We start from the raw sequence: 9,583 nt of genomic DNA on the forward strand, positions 1-9,583 counted from the left end.
TTATCCCTGTCCCCCAAAATACCCACTCAAAATAAATGTTTCCTATTATAAGGGCATAGTCTTACAAACATCACAGGAGCAGACTGTAAACTCCTCATGGAAGAGACGTGTCTTACAGCTTGTCTACATGGAGACACTCAGGAAAGTTAATCCAAATTAGTTTTTAAAGTTCATTAGTTAAAACTTCTGAATAAACTACACTGCATTAAGGCCACTTCAATTCTGAATGAGTGTGTCCACACCGGGGTTTAATGTGATTAAACTAATCCACTTTAAATTAATAACTTCAGTTTATTCAGATTAATTTTCATGTGTGCTCTCATATAGACAAGCTCTTATTAATTCATATGCAAGCATAGCTATGGTGCTGCAGAAACATTCAGGGCTCGAAAAACGCACTCATCAAGCAAAAAGTGGGCTGAATAGGGCCTGAAACCTGAGGGCTCTTTCACTGAAAGGGAGGAAGAAGGATGGGAGGAGCAGACTATCTGGAGCTACACTTCCTTTAAGAGGAAGGGTTGGTGCACAGAAGACCTCCTGTATGCCCAAGAAGGCAGCAGTAGCAGGAGCAGTAGAGGAGCTGGCAAAGAAAGAGGAGACAAAAATTAATTTATGGGGAGCAGAACTGATTTATGCTCCATTCCCATATAAAAATGTTGCAATGTGAATTAAATGTGCATAATTTGGGGGATGTGGCTTTGCAAATGTTTTGACCCAGGTTAGTAGGCACTGGGGAAGTTTTGCAAGCCCTAGAAATCATAACAGAGTTTGATTACTTTAATGAGATGATTACGCAATACAGTGGGAGGAAATAAGATTCCCTTTTGGATTTGACTGTATTTTACTCATTCACTTAAGCTGCAAGGTAGAATGGAGGGATAATTCAGTGGTTTGAGCACTGGCCTGCTAAATCCAGGGTTGTGAGTTCAATCCTTGAGGGGACCATTTAGGGATCTGGGGCAAAAATTGGGGATTGGTCCTGCTTTGAGCAGCGGGTTGGACTAAATGACCTCCTGAGGTCCCTTCCAACCCTGATCTGAGCAATTCTGAATGTAAATTAGTACATATATATTTCTAAATTAGTTAATGGAACTGACGTCCATTGCATTATGCAACCACAATCAAAAAACTGTACAATTAAATGAAAGTTAAACATCCAAGTCTCTCGCATCAATTCTTAATTTGGGAGTAAATCAGTTTCTTACTCTTTATATACTAGTCACACGCAGCAAGTGAAGTAAATAAATGACCTCTCTCTCTGATATACAATCATCACTAGAAGCAAAAGGTAGATCAATAATCTAAGAAACCATTTTAATGGGAAAGCAGAGCCTAGCAGAGCAGAATACACTTCAATGGAGTCTCTGGTCCTTACCGAGGATACACCTGGTTTTACACTTCAGTACACAGATACATACTCCACTGCCCACTGAAGGCAGATTTACTCCTAAGAAAGGGACAAAGTATGAAAATTGGAAAGAAAATAAATAGGAAAAGTTGGACTTTTCAATCCTACACAGCAGATGTCCTCATGGAACATACCTCCATGTTTTCAGACCTTACTGGTACAGGGGAAAAATTTATTTTAGGGCTGTCAAGCAATTAAAAAAATTGTGATTAATCACACAATTAAAAAAATTAATTGTGATTAATCGCACTGTTAAACAATAGAATACCAGTTATTTAAATATTTTTGGATATTTTCTACATTTTCAAATTTACTGATTTTCAATTACAACAGAATACAAAGTGTGCAGTGCTTACTTTATATTTATTTTTGTTTACAAATATTTGCACTGTAAAAAAAGTAGTATATTTCAATTCACCTAATACAAGTATTGTAGGTGCAATCTCTTTATCATGAAAGTTGAACTTACAAGTGTAGAATTATGTACAAAAAATAACTGCATTCAAAAATAAAATAATGTAAAACTTTAGAACCTTCAAGTCCACTCAGTCCTACTTCAGCCAATCACTGAGACAAACAAGTTTGGTTACAATTTCCAGGAGATAATGCTGCCCACGTCTTCTTTACAATGTCACCTGAAAGTGAGAACAGGAGTTTGCATGACACTGTTGTAGCCGGCGTTGCAAGATATTTATATGCCAGATGTCCTAAAGATTCATGTCTCTTCATACTTCAACCACTATTCCAGAACATGAGTCCATGCTGATGATGGGTTCTGCTCGATAACGATCCAAAGCAGAGCGGACCAACGCATGTTCATTTTCATCATCTGAGTCAGATGTCACCAGCAGAAGGTTGATTTTCGTTTTTTGGTGGTTCGGGTTCTGTAGTTTCCACATCGGAGCACTGCTCTTTTAAGACTTCTGAAAGCATTCTCTACACCTCATCCCTCTCAGATTTTGGAAGGCACTTCAGATTCTTAAACCTTGGGTCGAGTGCTGTATCTATCCTTAGAAATCTCACATTGGTACCTTCTTTGTGTTTTGTCAAATCTGTAGTGAAAGTGTTCTTAAAATGAACATGTGCTGAGTCATCATCCGAGACTGCTATAACATGAAATATAGGGCAGAATGCGGGTAAAACAGAACAGGAGACATACAATTCTCCCCCCAAGGAGTTCAGTCACAAATTTAATTAACACATTTTTTTTTTTTAACGAGCATCATCAGCATGGAAGCATGTCCTCTGGAATGGTGGCCGAAGCAAGAAGGGGCATATGAATGTTTAGCATATCTGGCATGTAAATACCTTGCAATGCCAGCTACAAAAGTGCCATGCAAATGCTTGTTCTCACTTTCAGGTGACATTGTAAATAAGCAGCAGTCAGCAGTACCTTGTAAACAAACTTGTTTGTCTTAGCAATTGGCTGAACAACAATTACATTGTTTTGTTTTTGAGTGGTTATGTAACAAAAAAAAAAAAATCTACATTTGTACATTACACTTTTACAATAAAGAGATTGCACTGTACTACCTGTATGCAGTGAATTTAAAAATACTATTTCTTTTATTTATCATTTTTACAGTGCAAATATTTGTAATAAAATATAGTGAGCACTGTACACTTTGTAGTCTGTGTTGTAACAGAAATCATATATGAAAATGTAGAAAGACATCCAAAAAGATTTAATAAATTTCAATTGGTAATCTATTGTTTAACAATGCAATTAATTGCGATTAATTTTTTTAATCACAGTTAATTTTTGAGTTAATCGCATGAGTTATCTGCAATTAATCGACAGCCCTATTTTATTTGTATTACAGGAGTGACCAGAGACCAAATCTGAATTGGATCCCCGCTCTTCCCACTCCCATTAACCTTGATGCTGTAACAAAAATATAGTCCCTGTTCCAAGCTCATATAAAGTCTGTAAAACAAGAGATATTTCTTAAAGTTTGACGAAAGGCTGCTCCATGGCAGAAAAACTGGTCAGGTTTACAGAAAACTAGATCCTTTATAGAAAACTATGGGGTATTATGTAGCCATTTATATTTTACTATTAAGTGTTCTTGGCCCAGTATATGAACAGATTACTCCTGGGAGCATTCTGCGCCAAAAAATTAAAATTTTTAGAAATTCTGTGCCAAAAAAAATGTTTTGTGCAAAATTCTGCAAATTTTGTAAAAATAACACTACATAAATTACCAAAATAATTGAAACTAGCATAATTATTTCAAAATACCTGTCAGCAAGTATGTCTGTAACAATACAGACACATACAAACATTCCCCCAGGAGTAGAGTGTTAAAGAAACCCCTATGATAACCCAGTTCCTGGTTCTCTGCCTCCTTCCCCCTGCCCCAGAGCCAAGCCGGGGGCCAGACACCCACACCCCCCAAAACCCCCCCTCCAGCCAATACACCCGAATCCCCTTCCTCCCCCAGAGCCCAGCTGCAGGGCCCCCCAGCCCAGATACCCACCTACACACCCTTCCCCCCAAAAGCCGAGGAATCCAGAGGGAGAAACAGCCTGATGCTCGGCCCCAGACTTGGACAGTTTCCTGCACACCACCCTCTCCTTCCCTCAGGGCTAGCTGGGAACTGCAGCCGCCAGAACCCTCTAGCTCCCTCCCACTCCCCCTGGCAGTGTCTTCTATGTGCGGGCTGGGCTCTGCCTGGTCCAGCAGCCCCTAGTGGCAGCTGTCAGAGTAGCAACCGTGTTAATCTGTATTCGCAAAAGAAAAGGAGGACTTGTGGCACCTTAGAGACTAACAAATGTATTTGAGCATAAGCTTTTGTGAGCTACAGCTCACTTCATCAGATGCATTCAGTGCAGAAAATACAGTGGGGAGATTTATATACGTAGAGAACATGAAACAATGGGTGTTACCATACACACTGAAACGCGAGTGATCACTTAAGGTGAGCTATTACCAGCAGGAGAGCACGGAGGTGGGGGGACGACACCTTTTGTAGTGATAATCAAGGTGGGCCATTTCCAGCAGTTGACAAGAACGTCTGAGGAACAGTGGGGGGTGGAGGGGGGGAATAAACATGGGGAAATAGTTTTACTTTGCGTAATGACCCATCCACTCCCAGTCTCTATTCAAGCCTAAATAACTCCCAGTCTCTATTCAAGCCTAAAGCTTCACGAAAGCTTATGCTCAAACAAATTTGTTAGTCTCTAAGGTGCCACAAGTACTCCTTTTCTTTTTGCGAAGTCTTAATGGAAGAGATGGGAAAAGTCATTTGGAAACTGAAACGGATGAGGACTTAAATACGTAGCATTCATGAAAACTAATCCAATTTCAAAACAGTTCTTAAATCGGAATTTCTGTCAAAATCTTTAGTTATTTTCTCTTAACTGAATGCTACTACAGTACTTAAAACTTGTAAGCTGTCCTTTACTGAATGCTATAAGATGTTGCCATGATATGCATGGGTTTGTTTTAATGCATACAAGATGAAGAGGAACTCGCTGTTAAGAATACAGTATTAGCGTACATATGATTACACACCTCAAAGAAAACGGCAGACACACAAAGTAAAATAAGCATTTGAACTCTTTAGTGGGTTTTGGAACTTTAAATGCACTTAAACTGATATTGTAGAAGTAATAAGTGGTTGTGTCCAAGGGCATGAGTAATGTTTAATTTTAAAATATAAGCACATGTTCCTCATTTATGTGTTAACTTTAAAAACACAGAAATAGTCCAAAAGAAATATTAGAGGGTGAAACATATTCCAGTGAAGCGCAGAAGGGTCTATGTACCACTTAAGTTCTTAACACAGAGGGCCTTAAGCAGTTCACAGGGCTTTGAGCAGGCCCTCCACAGTGGGATGAATTTCACCTAAAATTTGCAGAGAAGCATATAATACAGCAACACTGGTCTGGAAACAACATGAGCTCATGGTATGGAGAGTAAATTAACCTGGTATGGCTGAAAGCCTCTCACTGCTTACATTGCTATGCAATTTACTGTAACCACTTCTAATTTTAACCAAATATGTGTAACTGCTATTTACTGAACAGCTAATGAAGTTCACCACAGGAAAGCTGAGTAAGCTGCAACAAATATTTGACTCAAATAACTATGGACAAAATAACTATGGGAGTTACAGCAACATAGCTACACCACCGCAGCCGTGACAGTGTTAGCCCATTGTGCAGACACACACTACAGCGGTGGTTCTCAAACTTTTGTACTGTTACCTCTTTCACGTAGCAAGCCTCTGAGTGCAACCCCCCTTATAAATTAAAAACATTTTTAAATATATTTAACACCATTATAAATGTTGGAGGCAAAGTGGGGTTTGGGATGGAGGCTGACAGCTCGCGACCCCCCATGTAATAACCTCACGACCCCCTGAGGGGTCCCAACCCCCAGTTTGAGAACCCCTGCACTACAGCAATGGAAGGGCAAAAGCTGCATCCACATTGGAAGCACTTTATCGGTGCACAAGGACAGCTGTGCTGGCAAAGTGCTCCTTGGGTAGATCTGGCCTGAGGCCACTTTACACCTGAATGAGAGCATCCACATAGTGATTTAATAATGTGCTTTCACTTTCACATCTTTAACTAATTCATCTTAACTTTCCTGAGTGACACTGTGTGGATGCTTCCTTTGTGAGATGTGCCTTTGGATGTTCACTTGAAGACTGGTTTTGATTTTGCAGAGCAGCAATATTTTAAACACTCATGCAATACTCCAAGCAAAGTCAGGTATACAGAGTACATGCATGCATAAGTTATCTATAGTCAAATGCTTACAAAACATCTGTAGCAAATGAGCAGTGTTTAACAGGAACCCTGCCTCGTTCTCTGTATATCCTGTAAGAGTGCAACAGGCCATACATATTTCATAAAATGTAAACATTATTCCAACCTATGAAGCTACACAGCCTGATGCACATGTTAACATACAATAAGTGAAGCAGGGCTCTCCTTGTCTTGACTTATTCATGATGGATGTATAGAGAGACAAGAGTCCATAGGAGCTCTTGCCTTATGCACTGCACTTATTGTATATATGGCATAAACTGTGGTTTACAGCACTACATGTAGCTAAACTTGTGGAAAAAAGTATGGTTACATGGGAAATAGTATATGATCATATAATTAGAGACTACACCACAATGCACACCCACAGTGTTGAGGTTTGATGGCAAATATACTTTGGTGTTTCCTGACTTGAGAGCATCACTGTAGACCCTTTTCTTTCTCTTTTATTTTTGGTTGGTTTTTATTCCCAACCCTATCCTGGGTTAAATGTAAAATTCTAGTGCATTCAGGAGATGAATTACATCTAGACTTCAAAGGGATTATTTCCCGGCATCAGGCCTTTAAAAATGAATGTAAAGGTTTTAAAAAATGAGCCACTATAATGCTGGAGCAATATGTTGATGAATTAGAGCACAAGCTGAAGTTATAGCTGATGTAAAGGTGAACACAATCAGTCATGAGGTCAGATAATAAATGTTTGGTATAAGCAAACCACTAAAAACACACATGATTGCAGTCACCATAATACCTAAAATATTCTCACTGAAGGAAAACCTGGCAGGAGAAGTGATCAGACAATTCCGGTTGGAACAGCAGGAAGACTGCTGTATTAAAATAAAAAAAAAGAACTGTAAGCGCTGCCCCGAGTAAATCAGAGTCAATCGTCAAGAATTGATGGAGGCCATAATGGGTGAAACAAAGAGCAAAGGAGATTACAAGATTAGTGTGTCCAAAGGTGCATCTCCCTACATACTGAAAGTGAAATTACTAGTAGTTATAATAAAAAAATCAGGGACCCTGCATGAATGAAGGAAGTATTTTGAGTCTAATACTCTTGTCTTGTAACTAAAGACTTAAATTCCCCCTTTGAATATATTATACAAGAAAATTCTGGTTGAATGATTTAGGCTGTATTTTGTCCCACAAACCATACAGTGGCTCCAAAACAAGACCTTGGCCACAAAATACTCACATGCACCCTCTTTACAAAAAGAGGACGTGAGTTACTTGAACTGCCTTCCTAATTTCCAAAAGTGGGAAAGGACTAGACTTACCCGCAAAGCAATCAGTACCGAGGAGCAAACACATTACTGCACTAGCCAATGTTAGATATGGAGGGGGGGGCTGGAAAAGGTAAACACACCTCCTCGTACATAAGGGTTACTGCATTCCCCACTATCAGCCACTCTTTCTGAGTGCACGGGGGATCCTGTCTCTTGCCACACGAGTGCAATACCCACCAGTGCAGTTCATGCAACACATGCTTTTGCCCGCTTCTGAACCCAACCATCTTTTCTCCATTCCTTGGAAGTGGAAGAGTCAGAACCCAGACCTGTCCCCATGATTCACTCCAAAGAACAGCAGAACTTGCTCAAGATAGGGGGAAAAAGAAAGCTCCTTCAGGTGTCACCTCACATTTACAGCAGTGGTTAAGATCCAGGAACATAAGTCCTCCACTCGCCCCCTAATGCCAGCTCACTTCTTGAATGAAGGAGTAAGTCCCTCCAGACTCACTCCTTCCCCTTTCCCATTCGCTATTAGCACCCTTCTCCCATGGGGGCAGAGAGGAGAAACACCTTCCAGCCCTCTTCCCTGGATTGCCAGGGGTCTCAGTCACATCCCACTGGAATGGGGAACAACCCCCTTTATTTTCCCCATCCCAGAACTGGGTGTCACAGGCAGGGATCCTGCTCCCCAGAGGGGTGGCAGATTGACCCCCCTGCCCACCCCTGGATAGAAGGGGGGGGTCACAGGCAGGGATCCTGCTCCCCAGAGGGGTGGCAGATCGGCCCCTCTACCCACCCCTGGATAGAAGAGGGGGGGTCACAGGCAGGGATCCTGCTCCCCAGAGGGGTGGCAGATCAGCCCCTCTGCCCAACCCTGCATAGAAGGGGTGTCACAGGCAGGGATCCTGCTCCCCAGAGGGGTGGCAGATCGGCCCCTCTGCCCACCCCTGGATAGAAAGGGGGGTCACAGGCAGGGATCCTGCTCCCCAGAGGGGTGGCAGATCAGCCCCCTCCCCACCCCCAGATAGAAGGGGGGCCACAGGCAGGGATCCTGCTCCCCAGCGGGGTGGGCGAGCAGCCCCCTCCCCTGGCTGGGGATGCACCGGAGATTGGGCAGCCCCCCCCCTTCCCTCGCCTCCCGGCAGCAGCGCCCAGGTCACCCCACGGGGGAAGGGGGGGGCGCGAAGGATCCCGCCCGCGCCTTTCCCTCCGCCCACCCCTCCCACAGCCGAGCGCGGGGAGACCACCCCGGGGCAGGGGGGTCCAGCCCCCCCCGCCGCCGCCGCCTCCCCAGCCCGGGCCTAGCGCGGCCTGCGCCTCCCCGAGGTGGGAGTTGGGCCGGGGCCCGGCCGGGCCGGGGGAGGCCGAGCCGGCGGCGCGGGCTCCGGAGCGGGGTGCCTGGGCAGCCGGCGGGGGCCCCGCGTTGCTGCGGCTGCGCCGGGGCTGGAGGAGCTGGGAGATTGCGCGGTAGGACACTCACCTCAGAGCGGCTGCGCTGCAGCGGGCCTGCGCCGTGGAGCCACTGCCAGGCGGCGGCCGGGGAGGGAGCCGAGCGGGGACACGGCGCGGCTCGCCCTGAGCCGCCGCAATGGCGAGCGAGCGAGAGGCGGGCACCAGCAGCAGCAGCAGGAGGAGGCCGAGGACGCGTGACGTCACGGGCCGGCGCCGCCGCCATGATGAGGAGGGCACGGCCCAGCACGGCCTTAGGAGGGATGTGGTGGGGGGGAGGTGCCGGCCGGCGCCATGTTTGGGAGGTCGGGGGCCTACAGTGAAAGGGGAGAATTAAGGGGGCGCCGGGCGCCATGTTTGGGAGGTCGGGGGCCTGTCGCGATGAGGAAAGGGGGGAAGGAGCGCCATCTTAGGCAGGTCAAGCCCCCAGCTTGATAAGCGGGGGAAAGGGGAGCTGGACCCTTTGGGCTTCTTCCGAAGCCCACGGAAATCAGTAGAAAGAGACCTGTGGATTTCCAAGGGCTTGGGCTCAGGCTTCACAGTGGGAAGGGCAGAGCAGGGGCCCTGCTGTGAGGGGTATGGACCACTGGGTGCTGGGGTGGAGGAGAGGCATGGACCATTGGGTGCTGTGATAGAGGGTATGGACCATTGGGTGCTGGGGTGGAGGAGAGGCATGGACCATTGAGTGCTGTGATAGAGGGTATGGACCATTGGGTGC

At 44.9% G+C, this 9,583-nt stretch overlaps 1 protein-coding gene across 3 annotated transcripts in view; it reads right to left on the reverse strand.

Moving 5' to 3' along the window:
• Positions 1-9,034, reverse strand: part of NRF1 (nuclear respiratory factor 1) — a 105,614-nt gene extending 96,580 nt beyond the window's left edge. The window contains exon 1 of one of the 3 annotated variants that reach the window (XM_037889414.2): positions 8,897-9,034. The gene's annotated coding sequence lies outside the window, so the exon portion shown is untranslated. The remainder of the gene's footprint in view (positions 1-8,896) is intronic. The other 2 variants (XM_037889416.1, XM_037889415.2) reach the window with 2 other exon arrangements.
• Between the last annotated feature and the right edge of the window lie 549 nt (positions 9,035-9,583).

This window comes from Chelonia mydas, chromosome 1 (genome assembly GCF_015237465.2).
Source record: "Chelonia mydas isolate rCheMyd1 chromosome 1, rCheMyd1.pri.v2, whole genome shotgun sequence".
NCBI lineage: Eukaryota > Metazoa > Chordata > Testudines > Cheloniidae > Chelonia > Chelonia mydas.